This window comes from Cryptomeria japonica, chromosome 3 (assembly GCF_030272615.1).
Source record: "Cryptomeria japonica chromosome 3, Sugi_1.0, whole genome shotgun sequence".
Lineage (NCBI taxonomy): Eukaryota > Viridiplantae > Streptophyta > Pinopsida > Cupressales > Cupressaceae > Cryptomeria > Cryptomeria japonica.
The window spans coordinates 440,040,866-440,061,131 of NC_081407.1; positions in this window are offsets into that span (position 1 = coordinate 440,040,866).

The following is a 20,266-nucleotide window of genomic DNA, read 5'->3' on the forward strand; positions in this document are numbered from 1 at the left end:
TTATCATGCCTTATCAGAATAGTTAAGTAGTTAATCAAATCAATAAATAAGATCATAACCACAAAAGTATTCACCACTTGATACAAATATTTATACATGGAAAACCCAAATAGGTAAAAGCCATGGTGAGATGAGACTCACAAGGAGAGCCATCTGAACTCTTCTGAAGTTCACCCTGTTAGGAGCCAAGCCTATTAAAGCTTTTACAATAAGTCCTGTTAAGAACTGATTCTATTAGGAATCACTCGGTTAAGGGATTTACAAATATGCCTTGATGAAAAGCACAATATCCTACTAGGAGTAACCTCATTGGAGGATTTGATAATCCAAACTAATGGATCACCTTGTTAGAAGATTTAGAAAGTAACCAAGCTTATTAGAGCTTACCCGATTAGGGGATTTCAATTTTTGTTGTAATTGTTAGAAAACAACAGGTTTTCTTGATCTACCTGAATAGCACTACATTTGCTTGATCATATCCTTCTTAAGATTCAATCTGCCTTTACTCAAACTGCATATCCATCCACTGGTTAGGCAACCACACACTCAACTGGTTTCTGCCAATCTTGCCAACTTTGCCAACTTTTTGATGAATACTAAGAGGGGGGGGTGAATTAGTATGCCAAAAATCTCTGTACTTAAACACTTTACTACTCTAGCAGTAAACTGGTAAAACGGTTTAGCAAACAAACCAGTTAGCATACATGTAAACCAAATAGAAAATAAAGCATTCACCCACAGAAGCACAATCACCATAACACAAGAGATTTTGATGTGGAAACTCAAATGGGAAAAACCACAGTGAGATGAAACTCACAAGTAACTATCTGCAGAATAGGAACCATACCAGTTAAGGTCATACAATGTTCTTTACCAGAACAGATCCTGTTAGGAATCTCAATCTCTGTTAGGAGATAAGTCTGATTAAAGAATACCTTGCTAGAGGATTTTAGATCCATAGATGTGAACCACCTTGTTAGAGGATTTACAAAAGGAATTTTGGGCCTACTTGGTTAAGGGCTTCAGACTTGTCGAAGATGTGAGTAATAAACAAGTGAGTGATCTAGAAAATAGCACATATTGCTTGGTTAGATCCTTGATAGCTCATTCCTAATGCATTCCAGCATTACTTCAGTCTTCAACACATTCACACTCTACCTTCTCTCAAAGACCTAAACTTCTCTTCTATAATCACACTTACAAAAACTCATCAACCACCTTAAACCCTAGCAACTACTTAAAACCCTAGACATGATGTCCTTATAAAGGAATCTAATTTCATGTCAGTCCAATAGGATTACAATACAATTTCCTAGGTTCAATGCATCTGGACATATTTGGTAACACAACACAAAAAGCACCACCAGAGTGTCGGCACTGCTAAACAATCGGTGGATGGTAACTCATCACAGAGTATTACTAGTTCATACAAAATACTAGTTTAAGCAAAATACCGGTTGCCGGTTTGACAAAATGAAGACTGGGAAATATTTGTTGTGCCGCTTCATTCCTTCATACCACTTGAGATCCTCAAATTTCTTGGGGTCTTCATATTGCTTGAGACCAGTAAACACTTTCTGCAAAACACCGAGTCCAAAGACTATAATACATCATACTGGTTGGAACAAATACCAGTTGAGCTTTAACTCATACATACAAAAAGTGATCTCAAATCAAGTGTGTGTCCATCAATGACAATCACAACATCAATGATAAAAAAATGCCAACAATCTCCCCCTTTGGCATTGATGGCAACACTTAGGAAAATTTTGACATCTAAGTGTTTTACAACAAAAATATGCCATAATCAAATTTACTCCCCATAAGCATATACACTATCCCTTTTGCAGAAAATGCAATGTATACTACTCCTTAACAGAAATAACATGAAAGTATACATCAGAACATCAAAATTTATATACTTCTCCCCCTTTGCTAACAATGACAAAAACATTGCAGACTAACCCCTTTTTCATTAGTATTAAAGTAATAAGTGTTTATGACAGTAAAGAGTAAAACTTGTCAAAAACTAATTTAAAGTCCTACAAAAATTGCTTCATGGATAAGGACCATGACTCAAGTAGGGAGGTAGCCACCTCTTTCTCTGTCTACATCTGGGAGACATGTTCTTCCATGGCATCCATGGTACTCAACTCTTGAGTAACCATTAGGGTATCTATATTGAAGTAGCATTTTTGGAGAATTTGCAATCTTGGTAGTAGGACCAGTTGAAGTTCCTGCAAATTTCATGTTTGGTTGCTTATCTCTACCTCAAGTCTTGCAGACTAAAGTTGAAACCAGTGAGCAATTTGGCCATATGTAGAGAAGGAGTCATATGGCATCTTGAAGGTGATAATAAATGACTGCATATCAGTTTGTAGTTTGTCCTTCTAAGTGAGCACATCATCACAGAATAAATGAGGTTGGCAAATCTTGCTGAGTAGTAGATTGCCCTCATCTAGTGTATCTCTAATTTCCTTCTATGCCTTCTGAAGATCAGACTAGAGCTCTGTTAACTTTCTCACCAAGGCAGTGTCTGGAGCCTTTTGATGTTCCTTCTTGGCATTTGCTTCTGCAACCTCTTCTAGGATTTGTATCTAGTCTTCTACAACTATGCATAGGAGCTTCAATTGTGCAAGTGAGGAATCGGTACTGGGAAGGTTCGTACTGGGTATCAAACTGGTAAGAGTGTCCACCACAGCTTGGATCACATCTTGCTCCTTTTTCCTCCTTATCACTTCCAGGAGTTCTTGAGCAACCTTCATGCTCTGCAACAACTCTGATTTGTTTGTGGACTGGAGGTCAATGGGACTAGTAATGTCAGCTGGTTTATCCTCACTACCGGTTGCCATTGGGGTCTCCACCTGTGTTCTCTTTACTGTTGCTTCCTTGTCCTTGGCTTTTTGCTTATCTTCTTGAGCCTTCCTTTGCTCCTCTTCTTCTTTCTTTCTTTTCTCTTCTTCTTGTTTCTTCTCTTCATCTTTTCTCTTCGTCTCTTCTTCATCCTTCTTCTTCTCCTCTTCCTTCTTCCTCTTCTCCTCTTCCTCTTTCTTCTCTTCCTCTTTCCTCGTATCCTCTTCTTTCTTTTCCTCTTCCTTCTTCTTCTTCTCTTCCTCTTGTTTTTTATTTTCCTCTTCTCTTCTCTTCTTTGCCTCTTCTTTTCTCTTATCCTCTTCCTCTTTCCTCTTTTCCTCCTCTTTTCTCTTATCCTCTTCCTCTTTCTTCTTTTTCTCCTCTTTTCTCTTATCCTCTTCCTCTTTCTTCTTTTCCTCCTCTTTTCTCTTATCCTCTTCCTCTTTCTTCTTTTTCTCCTCTTTTCTCTTATCCTCTTCTTTTCTCTTATCCTCTTCCTCTTTCTTCTTTTTCTCCTCTTTTCTCTTATCCTCTTCATCTTTCCTCTTTTCCTCTTCTTTTCTCTTATCCTCTTCATCTGCCCGTTTCTTCTTTTTTGCTTCCTGATGCTTCTTTTCTTCTTCTACCTACTTCTCCTATCCTGTTCCTTCTGATGGTGTACCCTGAGTAACTTTTTCACCATCTAAGGTGTCAACATCAATGGGTTCCATTTGTTCAGTGACCGGTTCCCCTTCACTATAATATACTTCAACTGGTTTTGATATTTCCGGTTCATGCTCAGCCTTCTTGTTGGCTTCACGCGCTTCATGAGTATGTACAATAGTCATCATATGAAGATGAGTGTCTTTTTCAACACCATCAATTCTCCCTTCTAATAACCAGAGTCTTCTCCTTCTAGTGAAGAAGAGTCCTTTATTTTGGTTAATGACTTCAAATAGCTTAGAATTGGACGGGTCAGGAAAGTATTGGGCAAATACTTTCTCCCTTATTTCTTGTTCCTTCTCTATGGAAATGCACCATTTGTTGTCTAAAGAATTATACAAAGAATCTGGTGTCTCAAATCTAATTTTTGAAGGCGACTGGTCATTACCACACAAATACTTAATGATTTCCTGTTCAACTTCTTCCTTTTCATCATCATTGAAGTCATCAAAATAATCAATTAATTCATTCAGCAATTTTCTCCTAATTTTCTTTATAGTTCTTTCATAATGTGTTAAAGGTTTGTAAGAAGAAATATCAATATTTACTGGTGCAGATGTTTTCAGTTCATTCTTTTTCTTCATTTGCCTAGTCTTCTTAGGCAGTTCTTCTGACACAATTTCTTCTGAGTCTGGTGTATTGCTTTTTGTCTTCCGCTTCCTCTCAAAGACTTTGGTAGGTGCCACTTCTAGTTTCTTCTTAGCTGGTGATCGCTTGGTCACTTTGGGACTTGTTGCAGTAATCGGTGTCGATGCTGAAGGTACTGCCTTTCCTTTCTTTACTAAGAATTCTATAATCGGTGTTACCCTTTCCAAATAGGTGTTGAATCTCTTTGCCTTAGGATCAAGGGGTGAGGCGATTAGGGTAGAGGCATACCCATGTAACATGTCATTCATTACCTCATATCCCATTAGTTCCACTTCTTCCTATCTGGGCTCAACGGCCTCCATTATGCATTCATCCACTTTGATGGTGAAGCAGATGTCTTCCTCATACTTTTTGACTATCATTGGATAATCTTATCCTTTGGCTCATCTTGCATCTAAACTCATCAAAGTATTTGTTCAATACTTCCGGATAGCCAGTTCTAACCGCTTGTAGGCTTTCCTTGATTTGCTTTGTCACCGGTTGGTCAGTAGACCACTGAATGTCACCTACTCCTAGAAAGTAGCCTTGGAAGTAAAAGAACAACCCAACCAGTAGTTGTTCGAACTTAAATCTTAGTGCATTGTCCTATTTGATCGAATTAAGATTCAACAGAAGTTGTCTTTGCATACAAGTGCACAGATCAAATGATGCATCTTCCTTGATCATCCTGTAAGAAGCATTTATCACTGCAGTAGAGACAAAATTAATTCTACTTGCAGAGAACATCTGATAACCTATCACCATGTAGGCATACTTGACCAGATCATCCTTGATTGAGTTGACAGTCACTCCACGTGAGTCGCTCACTAAACCGGTGAGCTTGGATATTTCAGTCTTGCTGACGTTCCTTAGGGCTAGCACTTCCCCTGTGTTATAGAAACCGATGAAGGCATGAATCAATTTTGGTGTTATATCATGTGTCCATTCTAAGTACATCTTATCATTGTGTACCCTTCTTACAATAATGCGAATGTGATCATCCAAAATTTTTTCAAGAAAATAGACTGCGTTGTGAAGTTTCTTCTTTTCTAGAATGCTGAATTTTGGTTTAATCTTCTTATTCTTCCCGCAGAACAAACTTATCTTGGAGTGGATCACAAGAGACCCTAGGTCTTTGATTTTATAGTCTATGTAATTGAAAATGCCTTCTACTATAACACCAACGGGTATTTGAGACAGGGCATTGTATTTTGACTTCCGTTGAATAAAGTTCATAGAATCAATAGGTGCAGTAGAGCTAGCATGTGATGCGGAAGCCATGACAAACAGGGAATTTTGAAAAATAATTTCGTAGGTCAAAATTAAGGGCTTCACAATTTGAACTTTGGTTCACACTCCTTCGGTTACTGAAATACCGCTTTGTGTTCTATAGTTCTCCAACTGATGATTGCCTCAGATTCTTCTTTTAGGATTTTGATAAATTCTTTGAATCGCTGTGTAAATTGCTTTTCTTCGCTCTAAACTTGAAAAACTTCTTCGCTCAAAAAATGATAAGTGAGAAATGATTTGAAAATTCCTTTTAAACAGGTTCTCCACCTACCATAATAAATGCTCCACTATTAGGGCATAAACCCTAATTTGTCTTTTACCATTTTCGGTCTTCTACCGACTGACAGGTATCTCATATTGGTTTAGGTATTTTACCGATGTCAACCGAGGGTGCGAGATATTTCACCATTTTCTCCCCCTAAGCTTTTCTGATGCTTAGTTTGTCAGTTTCAAAATTTCCACACTAGGTGCAAAAACTGATTCTTCTTGCAACACTCCTGGTTTCTTTTTCCAGGTTTTGTTCATATCTGCTTGAACAGTTTCAATATCAATCTTTCCTTTCAGAGTGACCAGTATGTCATCCGATATGTTCTTTCTTTTTTTGCAGAATCTAGCAATGTGACCTGGTTTGTTGCAATGATAGCAGACCATTCCAGGTGCTCTCCATGGTCCATTATTCATGTTACCATTCTTCCTCCTGCATGTTGTAGTAGTGTGATGATGACAATGACAAATCAAACAATTTGCTCTCCATCTGGTTTCCGCTTGATAGCCATTGCTACTTGACTGATGATTAAAGGTATTAAACCAGTTGGGATTCCGGTTCACAAAAGGTTCCGGACCAACTCCTTGAGTCCTCTGAGGATATCTTCTAGTGTTGTTCATAATAGACCTGCATTCAGATGCTCTATGCCCAAACTTGTTGTATGCATAACAATTACCATTGAACTTATTGGATCTAGGTACATTGTTTATAAAGTAAGGAAAATTATTGTAGGCTTTGCTCCTACACACATTAGTAGTATGTCCTTCTTTAAGACAGTTAAAGAAAATAGGTTTGGAGTTTTGCTTACTTTTACCTTTGAATGTCAGTTGCTTCTTCGATGCTTCAACATTTGCACCAGAGGTCTCACCTTGCTCATGACCGGAGTAACCAAGTCCATTAGTATTCTTGACAGGTTTGGTCAATTCAAGCTTTTGCTCTAGCTTAACAGTACTCTTGTTGAACTTAGCAAGTATTTCCTTTGACTCAAAGAGTTCTTTGGAAATAGCAGCATTTGTTTCCATCAAGTTTGCAATCTCAGAGATGGCTATGTTTAGTTCTCCTTGCATGTCTTCCTTTTCCACTTTGCTTTCATGAAGGTGAGTAGTAAGTGCACTGATCTCTTGCTTCAGCTTGGAGATTTCATGATCTTTGTCTTTTACTAGATCCTCAGCTTTCCTCCAATTCTCAAGCTCTTGGCACATTTGAATAGTGAATCCTTCCAACTCCTTTCTTAGGTTGGAATTGGATTCATTCATCTTTTCTACTTCTTGAATTAGGGCTTCCATGTCCACTTCATCAGAGGAACTATTTTCAGTTAGCTCCATCAGTTTTTCAGCATGTTCTCTCCTTTTTTCCTAAGAGGCCTTATATTAGACCATAAGTTCATCATAGGCTTGCTCAGACTGAGTGAGCCGATGAGTGAGTTCCCTCATAGTGTATTCCCCTATATTTCTTTCCAAGTGGTTAGACTTATAGAAAGGTTGGCTCTCATACCAATTGATGAATAGTAAGGGGGGGGGATGAATTATTATGCCAAAAATCTCTGTACTTAAACACTTTACTACTCTAGCAGTAAACCAGTAAAACAATTTAGCAAACAAACTGGTTAGCACACATGCAAACCAAATAGGAAATAAAGCATTCACCCATAGAAGCACAATCACCATAACACAAGAGATTTTGATGTGGAAACCCAAATGGGAAAAACCACGATGAGATGAAAATCACAAGTAACTATCTGTAGAATAGGAACCAGACCGGTTAAGGTTAGACCAGTTAAGGTCATACAATGTTTTTTACCAGAATAGATCCTATTAGGAATCTCAATCTCTGTTAGGAGATAAGTCTGATTAAAGACTACCTTGCTAGAGGATTTTAGATCCACAGATGTGAACCACCTTGTTAGAGGATTTACAAAAGGAATTTTGGGCCTACCCGGTTGAGGGCTTCAAACTTGTCGAAGATGTGAGTAATCAACAAGTGAGTGATCTAGCAAATAGCACAGATTGCTTGGTTATATCCTTGATAGCTTGTTCCTAATGCATTCCAACATTACTTCAATCTTCAACACATTCACACTCTACCTTCTCTCATAGACCTAAACTTCTCTTCTATCATCACACATACCAAAACTCATCAACCACCTTAAACCCTAGACATGATGTCCTTATAAAGGAATATAATTTCATGTTGGTCCAATAGGATTACAATACAATTTCCTAGGTTCAATGCATCTGGACATATTTGGTAACAGGATGCAAAAAGCACTGCCAGAGTGTCGGCACTGCTAAACAATCGGTGGATGGTAACTCATCACCAAATGCCGGTTGGTAACTCATCATAGAGTATTACCGGTTCATACAAAATATTGGTTTAAGAAAAATATAGGTTGTCAATTTGACAAAATGAAGATTGGGAAATATGAGTTGTGCCGCTTCGTTCCTTCGTACCGCTTGGGGTCTTCATACCGCTTGAGACCGGTAAACACTTTCTACAAAACACCAAGTCTAGAGACTATAATACATCATACCGGTTGGAACAAATACCGGTTGAGCTTTAACTCATACATACAAAAAGTGATCTCAAATCAAGTGTGTGTCCATCAATGACAATCACAATATCAATGATAAAAAATGCCAACACTTTTCCAACTCTTAACAAAACAATATCATCGACTTTAAATACAAATCATCTAGGTCGATAACACAACAAAAAACTAATTCTCATCATCAAGATTACAAACAATTTGATACAATCTTGACCATTAGAAATCATAACAATCTCTTCACATTAATCAAGAAAATTCCAACCGCTCCATGATGACCGCTTCATTGGACTTTGTAACTCATCACATGCTATGCATTAGATACAATCCACTTTGATCCTTCCCTAGACAACAAACAAATGCGTCAAATGAATCTGAACTAATCCTCATTCAATGATCACATGTGTCTTCATCATTACCACTCATCATTAGATCTTAAACCAACAAACTTGATCGGTTAGGGTTTAACAGAAAACAACTCGTAGGGTTTACTGGTTACATAACATAGAAAGGTTTAACCCTTTACACCAATTCAACTTACAAATTACCATATACTGGCTTACAACATCTTCCTCAAAGTTCATCATATTGGTTACAAGACAATAGCAATAACAACAATAACATCAACAATACCATGCATACCATTCATCGGTTCAATTGACATCAATGACAATATATCATTAGTGCAATCTTTATGCAAAATGCCAATAATCTAAAAATGCCAACAATGGTTTATCTCTTATTAAGGTATGTACTTGTCTAAGGATATGATCGAAAAAAGATCAAGGAGGACGTTTAAAGTTATGAATGAAAGGAGATAATCCTTGTTTGTTCTGCAAGAAATACTTAGGTCAACTTGATTCATTATATCAAATTTCTTGTATAAACTTGCTATATAAAAATCCATGTTAGAAATACTTAGGTCAGGTTGAATCATTATGTCGAGTTGCTTGTATTTTCTTACAACATTCAAAAGCTCAATGATGAAATCAATCACTGTTATAAGACAAAATATGAAGAATGAAAGTATCATTTTAGTTAGATCATTTTTAGATTAGCTCATTAATTCGTTTGCATTATAAGCATTCATTGTCAGTTGCATTATAAGCATTTCATTCCATTTAGAGATCAATGGTCATAAATAAAGATTGAGTATACTTGGACAAACAATTTTTTTTGCATTTGATCATTGTAGGTGCATTTATCTTTAGAATCATTTCAATCATCATTCATTTCATTTAGTTGCATTTCAATCATTGCATTAGTTTGCATTCCATTAAGTGCATTTCATAATCATGTAGTATATCATTATTATTATTTGCATTAGGATCATTATCATTCTAAGTTCATTTTTGACCATTAAAGTCATTTAGTTGCATCTTTGCATTTAGATTCATTCATCATAATCATTATAAGAATTACATATAAGCATAAAAAACATTTCATGTGGATCATTTGCATTTTAAAATTATTATATACATACACATTAAAATCATACAAAAAAAAAAAACTCATTTGCATTCATAATCATTAGAAGAATTCTCATATAGATCATTTCATTTGCATCATTTAAGAAAAGCATATCATTTAGGTTAGTAATCATTTTCATTGGCATCCATGATCATCAAAATCAAAAATCAATTGCATTTTGCATTTCATCATCGTTGCATCATATAGAGCATCATCATCATGAAAATAAAGGAAAAAGAAAAGATCATCATAACATTATCCATGTAATCAATGCATATAGAGTAACATGCATAATAAACCAAACATCAACATATAGAGTCCATGACTACATATAGATCATCATAAACAATAAAAATTCCAAGTATACAATGATATCATATCAATAATAAAATACAAGTGCCTCATCAATATAAATCAAGTCAAGGTTGTCCTATGCCACTACCACCTGACTCTGTTCGTCTTTGTGGTTATGGGCAAGAAGATCCTCTAGATGGTTGTCCCCCCAAATCACCACTCCTCTGAGGAGGTCCCATGACTCCATTGTTGCTAGTATTCATCCTCACAGTAGTATGGTAGCTACTTGCCCTCTGACTCTTTGTGACTAAATCCTCATATAATCATCGCTAGCGTGTTGTCTCCTTCCCAACCCAAAATAGTGCTCTGACAGTATCGAATAAGAGAGTGTTAGATCCAACCTGCTGAATGTGATCAAGAAGAACCTAAGTATCCTATTGTCTCCTAATAGCCATATCTCTCTCTATCATAAGTGTATACACCTATGCCCTAAGTTGATCTATCTGTGCTCTAAGACTATCCAAGGTCTCCTGCTAACACATCCACCTGAGGAACATGATCCTATATCCCCTCATCTCCACCTCCCTCTCTACTTTCTATAATCTCAACCCAAGTAGCCCTCAGGACCCATCATATAATGAGAGGAACATGATCCTCTGAATCCTCATCCTCTCCACCATGAGCTACAATAACCCTAGGATCTAGCTGAATCTGACCAAAATTAATGCCTCTCCCACAACCCCCATCCAATCTAGTGCTCATGCCTCCTCCTGTAGAGGGTAATCCTCTCACCTTTCACTGATCTCACACCTTCCTTGCTTATATCCCTCCCATGGGATGTGGTCTCCCAACCTTGCCAACCAGTCCAAAAGGTCCTCCACAAACTCTCAATCGACCTTCTCTCCATCCGGGTCTCCTACACCTCTACCTCCATCTCCTCCCTCATCTCCCTCACCTCTAGCCTCTTGAGAAGCTCTAAGCTCTCATCTCCATCTCCATCTCCTAATGATGGGATCATCTGAATCATCCTCCTCATATCTTGAGCTAGGAGGAGGGTTTGTTGGATCAGTAATCCACATAAAAGGGTGTGCAAGCATATACTGAGTATAATCTGCAGCCACCCCAGCATCTAGAATGTATAATCTCAAATCATAAGCTACTGTAGGAGTAGCTAGAAACTTTGTGCGTGCTATCTCAAAAGACAAAGAAGGTCCCCAATCTTGCCTATACTTGTACCGCCATGCATATATAGTTACACCAATAGGCATGTCCTGAATGATACCAAATTATCTCAAAATACGACTCATCAACTATCACTCAACAATGTATGGAGTATGACCAATTAGATATCTACTCTGCAAAATATATGGTAATGTCTGTGCATCATCCATCCATGGCTCACAATCGATATAAGGTCTCCAAATGATGCTGTCCATTGAATCCATAACCCAACACCAATAATCCATCTCACCCAGCTTATGCTGAGTAAGGATACTTGCATATAAATAGACATATGGTTGCCTCTCACCATGAACTCTATGATGGATAGGCTGATTAATAACAATGTGCTCCAGCACCTAATTTGTAAAAGTGTGCATCCTATAGACAGACTAACATTGTCATTAAAAACAACCTGATAAAGATCATGATACAAATGAGCAAGCATGCAAATACTGCACGCATATCAAGTTTGATGATACATCATGCTCTATAGAATCTCACCCCAACCAACAACAAAACCTCGAGATCTCCTATCCGAGCAGATATATTTGCCAGTCAAACCTACAAGAATCACTGGGAGAGTCTTGTAGTACATGACCATATCCTCCCATCAGATCTCTTCTCTGGAAATTCTCTCATCACCAAATACGCCTATACAAGCCTCTATCCCTCCAAGATCCTAAAAATCATACTGGAATAACTCACCAGTCATGGGGATGTGAAGAATCTTGTACACATCCTCGAGTGTAACACTAATCTCACCAGTGGGTAGGTGGAAAGTGTTATTCTCGCTATGCCATTTCTCTACTAAGGCAGTCAACAATCCCCTATTATGTGTAATATCATGCATGTATAACAAATGGTGTAATCTATAGGCATCTATATGTCTAATCTCAACCTGTGTAAGCTCTAGCACTAAATGGCGCATGACTAGGAATTTCTCTTGACACTGGAGAACATCGAGTTTCTCCTATTTAACAAGAGAAGTTGATCTCTATCAATCATCTATCTATCAAATCAAAGAGATCTCTAATATATCAATCTACCAAACAAATGATCAATCACATCAACAATTGGTAAATCTTTTCAACCAAGCAAATCAGGCTATCAAAATCAACCTAAAACTATCAATCATGGTTTTCTATTAATCAATTTCTTCAATCAAACTCTATTATTCTCTTCATCAGAAACTGAATCAATATCTTAGAGATAATATATCAATCTACCAAGCAAATCAATCAATCGTTTATCCTATCAATCAAAATTATCAAAAAAAAGTTCAATCAAGACATCAATTGAATACCTATCTATCACATTTGTGCATCAAAATGTCTAAATCAAATCATCTCACTAATTTTAACATGAACAAAATAAAACAAATTCATCTAAAGCAAATGCATTATTCTTCAAGACAAAAGCGCTATTCTATTGACCATAGGTGTTAAATCATACAAAAGTGCTAACCTTTTTAACATATGCGCTAACACACAAGTCAAAAGCATTAAATCATTCAAAAGCGCTAACATTTTTCACATATGCGAGAACACATGGATCAAAAGCGAGAAATATTGAAAAGCGCTAACATTCAAAACAAAAGTGGTAACCAAACATTCAAAAGCACTAAATTAACAAAAGGAAAAACCTTTTTAGCAAATGTGCAAACCTATGGAGCAAAAGTGCTAACACGCAAAATAAAAAAATTGGAAAATTAAAAACAAACCATAAAACGTGCCGAAAAGAAAGGAAATTGGTAGGGAAAGTTGCAAACAAGCTTGGGATAATGTACATATTGGATAACCATACTCAGGAGGTTGTTGATAATGTCGTATACACTCAAATCGATGGTTCTTGAATGGAATCACCATTTTGCCAGCTCAGCAAGACAATTCTTTTCACTCGACAAGTTGACAAGGATGCAAATGAGGATAAAATTAACCTATTTAATTTTATAATTACCATTTGAAAGGGTAATTAATGCTTTAAGTGGGGCAATTTTATTTATTTTTCACAAATAAATTTAATTGAAGGACCTTTTCAATTATCGTGAGATTAATCGCTTATCCAAATTTTTTAACAATTTCACGACCAATCTCTCGAGGGGGCACACAATCAGGATTTTTATCTCCATTAGGCGTATTATCGAGACTTGATTTAATCTTTGAAACAATGTTGTCTCAACATCATTTCAAGAAGGGGAAAGATGTATACACATAAAAATGGCTATGAGCAATTAAATAAATATTTTATATTTATTTAATAATTATTCTTCTATTAAATAGTTAATTTGAAAAGATTAATTTATTTAATTCATTTCATGTCGTTCTATTAATTAATTTAATTGAAATATTGTATTAATTAATTCTTTTTCTTTAATCAATCAATTAAATATCTAATATTCAATGGTTATTATTCTATCCTATAGTCTCAAATATTAAATAATTTCTAAATTTTTTACATCCCTTTTCCAACTCATCTTCCATCTCCATTTCATCTTTCCTTTGCCAACTAATCCATCATGTGGCTAAATTAATTCAATGAAATTAAAATAAATAAAACATTTATTAGCCACTTATCTCCAACTTCCAAAATAAATGAAATATTGTGTACGTACACATATTTCCTAACCTTCTTCTATATTCTCTCCATCATCCCTATATCTTAGGACTTGAGTCCACTTGTCCTCTCATTCCTACATCTTCTCCAACTATCATATATTCTCGCAAGTCTTCCCCTCAGTCAAGGTGAGATAAGTGACACTTGTCTTCTCCTTCCCCCTTTCTCTCAACCTTCAGCTTCTTTTTCATAGCCATCCAATCTGCAAGATTTGATCATGATCGTTGATCTCTACCACCTAAGCTCATTCTCTCAAAAATATATAAAAAGAGGTCTCCTAAGCCATTTTGAAACTAATAGACTAATAGAAAAATACACTAATATCTAATCATATAGTCATTCTAGGAGTCTTCATTTTGCATCCGTGAGTTTGAGTTTGAAGTAAATAGTATTTTAGAGTTTTTAGTGTAAACCATTTTCATAGTATTTTAGCTTAATATCATTTGCATTTTCATAGTATTAGTTAACTATCAGTCCATTCTTCATATGCCATCTTGAAAGCTACCAGTTCTTATTTGAGAGAAAATCATATGCAACCAGGAACCATGGAGTTAGGACACAATGAGACTTAAATCATGAAGGTAATAATGTTTTCATTTTATATTCATTTCATGTAGTTTCATTGGTTGAGTTTGGATTTCCTATAGCATTTCCTTTGTATTTTGTGAAACTAATATGTTGCAGGTAGTATTATGAAGATGAAATTCAAGTCAACATAGCTGGCACTAAATTCTACTAGTATTCCTTGCTCATGCACATGTTCTTATATGACAATGTCTATTACTTTGAAGGTACTACAAACCTCAATAGGACAATTGATCATAAGAAAATTCCAATGCACCTTTGGAGCACGAATATGTCTTGGGACAAATAGGAGGCTAGTTTTTTTAGATTTGATAACAACTTTGCTTCTAGGTTGAGACAAATATTGACAGTGAACCCACCAAGGATCCCCAAGGAGCTGCATGATTTTGTAAGGCCTAAAGAGAGGTTGCCACTTCTGAAGATTGAGCACAATTGCAGGGATTTCATCCCTTATCCAATTAGCACTGTTATTAGAATCTATGGTTTTTCTGGTCAGCCAGATGTATTACCTTTTAATGTTCCTTTGAGGATGGGTTTTGTTGAGGTAATGTGGCAAATAGGGTGCATCCATGATACAGAATTAAAGGGAAAAGGAAAAGGAACAATTTTCCCTGATTATACTATCATCCCATATTTTGTGATTTTGAAAAGAGGATATGAGCATTTTGAAAAATTCTTTGCAACTTATCATTTAAGGGTTAGCACAACTAGACACAGTGACCCGAAGGGGTTTTACAACATTTTCAAGACAAGAAAAAAAGGTCTATTGCCTCATGAGCATACATTTTCTAAGGATATAATTAGAAATGAGTTTGATTCCATGACTCAGGATTGGAGGATAGAGATATGGATAATTTTCAGGAAATTATGGGCTGTAATTCAGAAAATGGATCCAAGGTATGATCCAACAAATATTTTACTCCATTTTGTGTTAAATTCAATTTTTTTATGAACCATTTTGATGAATTGACTCCAACATTGAAGGAGAAGAAGGCCAAACTTGAATAGGTTCATGACTGACAGGTTGAAAGAAGAGATGTACATCATCAAACACCCATCACAATTGGGGAATCAATTTTGATTCATCAAAAGAGGATGCAACAGTCAGGCTCACGACCTCCTCTACCTTAAAGAACAAATGGCTTGATAGAAAAGAGACTTGTTTATGAGTATTCTCAAAAGAGAGAAAGAGAAGAAATAAGTGATGAAGAAGAGAGCAACAACAACAGTGGAGGATTAGTGAGGAGAAAAGGTCAAAGGATAATGATGATAAAGCCTTCCCCAAAGGTGCAAATCAAGCCTTTTAAAGGAGTTAAAATTATTGATCTTGAAGATTCAGATAAAAGTCCTTTGCCTCCACCCATGCCCTTTTCACCTTTAAGGAAGGTTGAAGAACAAATGGAGGAAGATACGCTTGTAGCAACAACTATAGAGATGCAAATTGCTATTCCTCCTTTGCCACCTAATTTGGAGTTGGACCTCACTCCTTTAGATATTCAAGGTAGAGCTTTCAAGGATGCAAGGAAGGAGGCATGTGATAAGTTTCTTGAGGATGATGCTTTTGTGAGAATCCTAAACTTTTTCTAATTATTGTGGAAGATGAAAATTGAAGAATACAAAAGGAGAAGTGTTGAGAAAAAGGCCAAAAGGCTAGATAGGTCTGATAAAGAAAATCAGGAAGAGGTCAAGAATGAAATTATGGAAGAGTTTAAGAAACTCATAGCAGATGAGGGCAGGATGATTGTAACTCAGGATGGAGTTCTAATTTTACTAGAATGGGATATAGTAGATGCAGTGGCCTCTGATGCTATTAGGAAATCAAAAGGCCAACAATTTAGTTTAGAGGAGGAAGCAAGGTTGGCATTGAAAGGATCAAATTTTGTAGATGATTATGCAACCTTGAGAATATGGGCATTAGATGAAGGACCTAGAAAAATTAACATTAGTGACTTAAATCCCAACTTAAGGGGAGGCCTTAATGTAAAGAGAGCATCTGACACATCAAGTGTGGAGGCTAAAAAGCTGAATGTTGATGTTGCTAAATTGGCACATAAAACTTCAAAAAGAGAAGCCTTGGAAAAGGCAGAGTTAATGAGAAACTTTGACAAGCTTTTCAATGATTACAATGCAGCTCAACAGAGGTGTGTAGAGTTGCAAATGAGAGTGCAACTCCTTGAGAAAGGACAGATAAAATTCCTCTTTTGTGCTTACAGGGACATCAACACCATCAACATCTAGGTCATCACCTATTATCCATGGAGAAGAAGCAGTTCAACCTAACATCAATGTTGGTATCCCTAATATATCATTTGTCCCATATGATGATGATGAGCCTAAAGCCACTAGATCTATTGATCCAACTCAATCTCATCTCTTGGAAAATATTGTTGAGTTAGAAAATAAGTTGAAGGAATCATAAGATCAGTCAGCTAGACAACAAAAGGAGATAGTTATCTCAGTACTAACTCATTTAAATGAAAAGGTTGATAGTAGACTTAATAACATTTATGCAATACTCTATTATTTAATGTTATTCAAAAATTTGATGATGATAAAGAAGTGGCAAACCCTTTGTTTAGAAAATGGTTACAAAGGGGAATTGAGCTCAAAATAATGTCTATGGCTTCCAAGTATCATGCCGAGAGGCCACCAACACTCCAACCAACTTATTTGTTGGTAAAATTAATGCACGAAACCCAAATTTTGGTAGAAAATATAGAAAGAAAGGTAAGGGAGCTGATGAGAAATTTTAGTGAGTTGAATGAAACTCTTTTTCTAGATATTGAGGATGAAAATGGGGCAGTCAAGCCTCTACAATTTTGGAAAGAGGAGGCAGAGAGAGTCATCAATACCCAAGTAGAGTTAATTTGTGAAGGGATTAACATGGATATGCTGGAGGATAGCATGGACAAAATAATTTCCATGGGGTCATTTTTTGAATCTTTTGAAAGAGAGGAAAATCAAGTAGTCATTAAATACACTCCATACAGAGCTAAAGCTAATGAAGTCATGAGTTATAAATAGACATCTAATGAAGAGTACAATGGATGGAGTAGGATGTATCTGAATGATGAATAAAGGTTGTAAATAGTTTGATATAACTATTTTTTGTCTTCTAGTGGTGGATATATTTTTGAACCAAAGCAACAATGATGGCGGTAAAATACATCATGAGTTATAGAGACGAGACTGTAGATTTTGTTTTTAAATGAATAATATCAAGGATGGAATATTGTTGTAATAGACTTCAGGTATGTTTAATCATCCTGATGACAGGTGTCTCCTCTGGCCTAAGGCTTGTTAGCTCCCTTGTTTTCTATAAAAGGGAATTCAGGGCTATGAGACAGGGTTCCGATTTTCATCCCTTGAGTGTTCTGAAATGTTGGTTCCAGTAGCAAAGTCTAGGTGAAGCGAGAAAATTGTAAAGTCGTTTATAGAGAAAATAGAAAGAGTCATGTGTCTGGTTTTTTTGCAGGTCTTGAAGGATTTAAATGTAAATTTTGTTTTGACAGAGACAACTAATTTATTCAATAGAAATATAATTTGAATCCATTCTCTCTAGTGTATTATTCTACCATATTTTGAATGAATAGAATCAAGGATTTTCTCATTCATTGCACTGTTGTGGTGTATGTATTTTTTGTTCATGCTTTGGTCTAAGGGATCAATTAAATGCTTGAGTAGAATTGTAGAATGGTAGGGCTATTGTAGGGATTTAGATAAGTAGTTTGGGTTGGGATTGCAGAGGTGATACATTATAAGGAAATACTATCTTAGATCTATATGTTGTTAATTAAAATTATGTCAGAATTCATTTTATGTCGTATGAATTCATGTACCCAATGGATTAAGGCACTGATTGTAGATTGCAACTGAATTTAGTGTCAATTTTCTGCTCAAAACTCACCAGCAATTTGCTAAAATTGGTTAATATCATAATACATTTTATTTTCATGTATGTTTCTTTGTGCACATAATTATCTCATGCTCCAAATAAGGTTGAGGATCACTAAAGAATTTTCCATTCTTGAGCATTCTCCTTGTTGTTGAGCCTATATATGAGATTATTTTCTTTGTTTTATGCATAATTTGTGAATATGGTGCAGATACCATAAATTTACTAAGGGATCACCCTCCCGGGTTTTGTAGAGCCCAAAGTGTAGAAGGATTTGTAGATCCTTATTGCAGTTAGTCCAAGTCTGAAGGATATTGATAATTGGAAGTGGCTTTCCATACATATTTTGAGGAATCAATTTGGTTTCTTCCTTGTAGCAGTGTAAACCCATTTCTAGGCACCAACAAAAATGGTGACTCTGTTGGGGATTAGTTGTATGTAATCTTTGGAAAAGAATTGAGCTCTAATTAATTTTTACATTGACCCATCTGAGTGACCAACAAAATGGTGACTCTACTAGGGACTAATGCATAATTTTAGTCAATCTTGTTTTCCATTTAGGAAAATTACATTGAATTTTCATCGTGTTTCTATGATTCGATGGTTGAGCCCGTGGTTTTATGCTTCTAGTTCATGTTTTTCTATGAAAAGGGTGTTCTATGTTTTTAAGAGAAATACATTTCAGTTTGTGAGAAAGGTTCACAAATTTCTTTCATAGATTACCAAGTAGTGAATTATTTGGTATCCCAAAGCGATTTGGGTGGCGACTCTGAGGTCTATATACCAATGCGTATATTTTTGAATAATTCTAACAATTTTTTGAAGGATTTTGTTACTATGAGTAAAGTGAAGAACACCAGAGCATACATGAGGTTACATCCTGAAGAGAAGTTGGAGGATCTTCATGAAACTCCACAAAGAAATGGAACAAGAAGAAATGCAAAACCTAGCACTGCTCCCTCATCATGGAAACCTAAGAACAAGAATGCAAGTAAGTCACATCTAAATCCTATTCTTGAAGTTTATACATCATCTTCTAAATTTTTTGAATCAGATAGTTTAGGATTGTTCAATTACTTGTTTGATACACTTGTTCAAGAAGAGGTGCAACCACATAGAAAACAAGTAACTCAAGTTCAGTATGCAGAAAAGAAGAGAGTTTGGAGTATAAGTAGAAGTCACCAAAGTGAAAATGCTAGTGGTGTACTTCCTCCTCTGGGTCTCACAACATATTTTTCTCATGGTTATGAGTCAATTAAAGAACAAGGTAATGTGAACTTAATTGATTTAGATGATACTTCTAGATCTAAGATAACTTTACCAGATCCACAAGAAGTTTTTGGAGATAGACACATTGAGAAGGGAACTCCAAGAACAAATGAATTTGAGAAATAAGAGAGAAAAAGAAAAGGAATCTGAAGTTATTAGAGTTGTAATAGAAAGAGATGGTCTAATACTACAATTGGAAACACTCAAAGTATTGTCTCAAGAAAATGTTAAGCCTACTATCGAGGTTCCTGTCCTAAGAGAAATCTTAGATAAAAAATCTGAAAACATTACAAAAGAAAAGGCTAATAGTAATGTAGACGACCAAAGGTTAGTAGATTCTAGTCAGCCAAGTGCTTGGATTCCTAAATTAGATCTGGATAAAGGAAAACAAAAGGTATCTGGTATTAAGGAAGATGATAAAAGATCTTCAACTATCCCAGATCTGAGTCAAAAATTATCCCAAGTTGACATTGAGCTAGAAAGAGCTAGGATAGAAAATGAAACTCTTGCAAAAGAGTTGAATAGAATTGAGATGGAATCATCAAATGCAAAGATGAAAAGGAAAATTGATTTCCTTAAGTTGTTGACATTAAATAATGCTTCATTCATTGTTGGTCCATCTAAAACTCAGGTTATT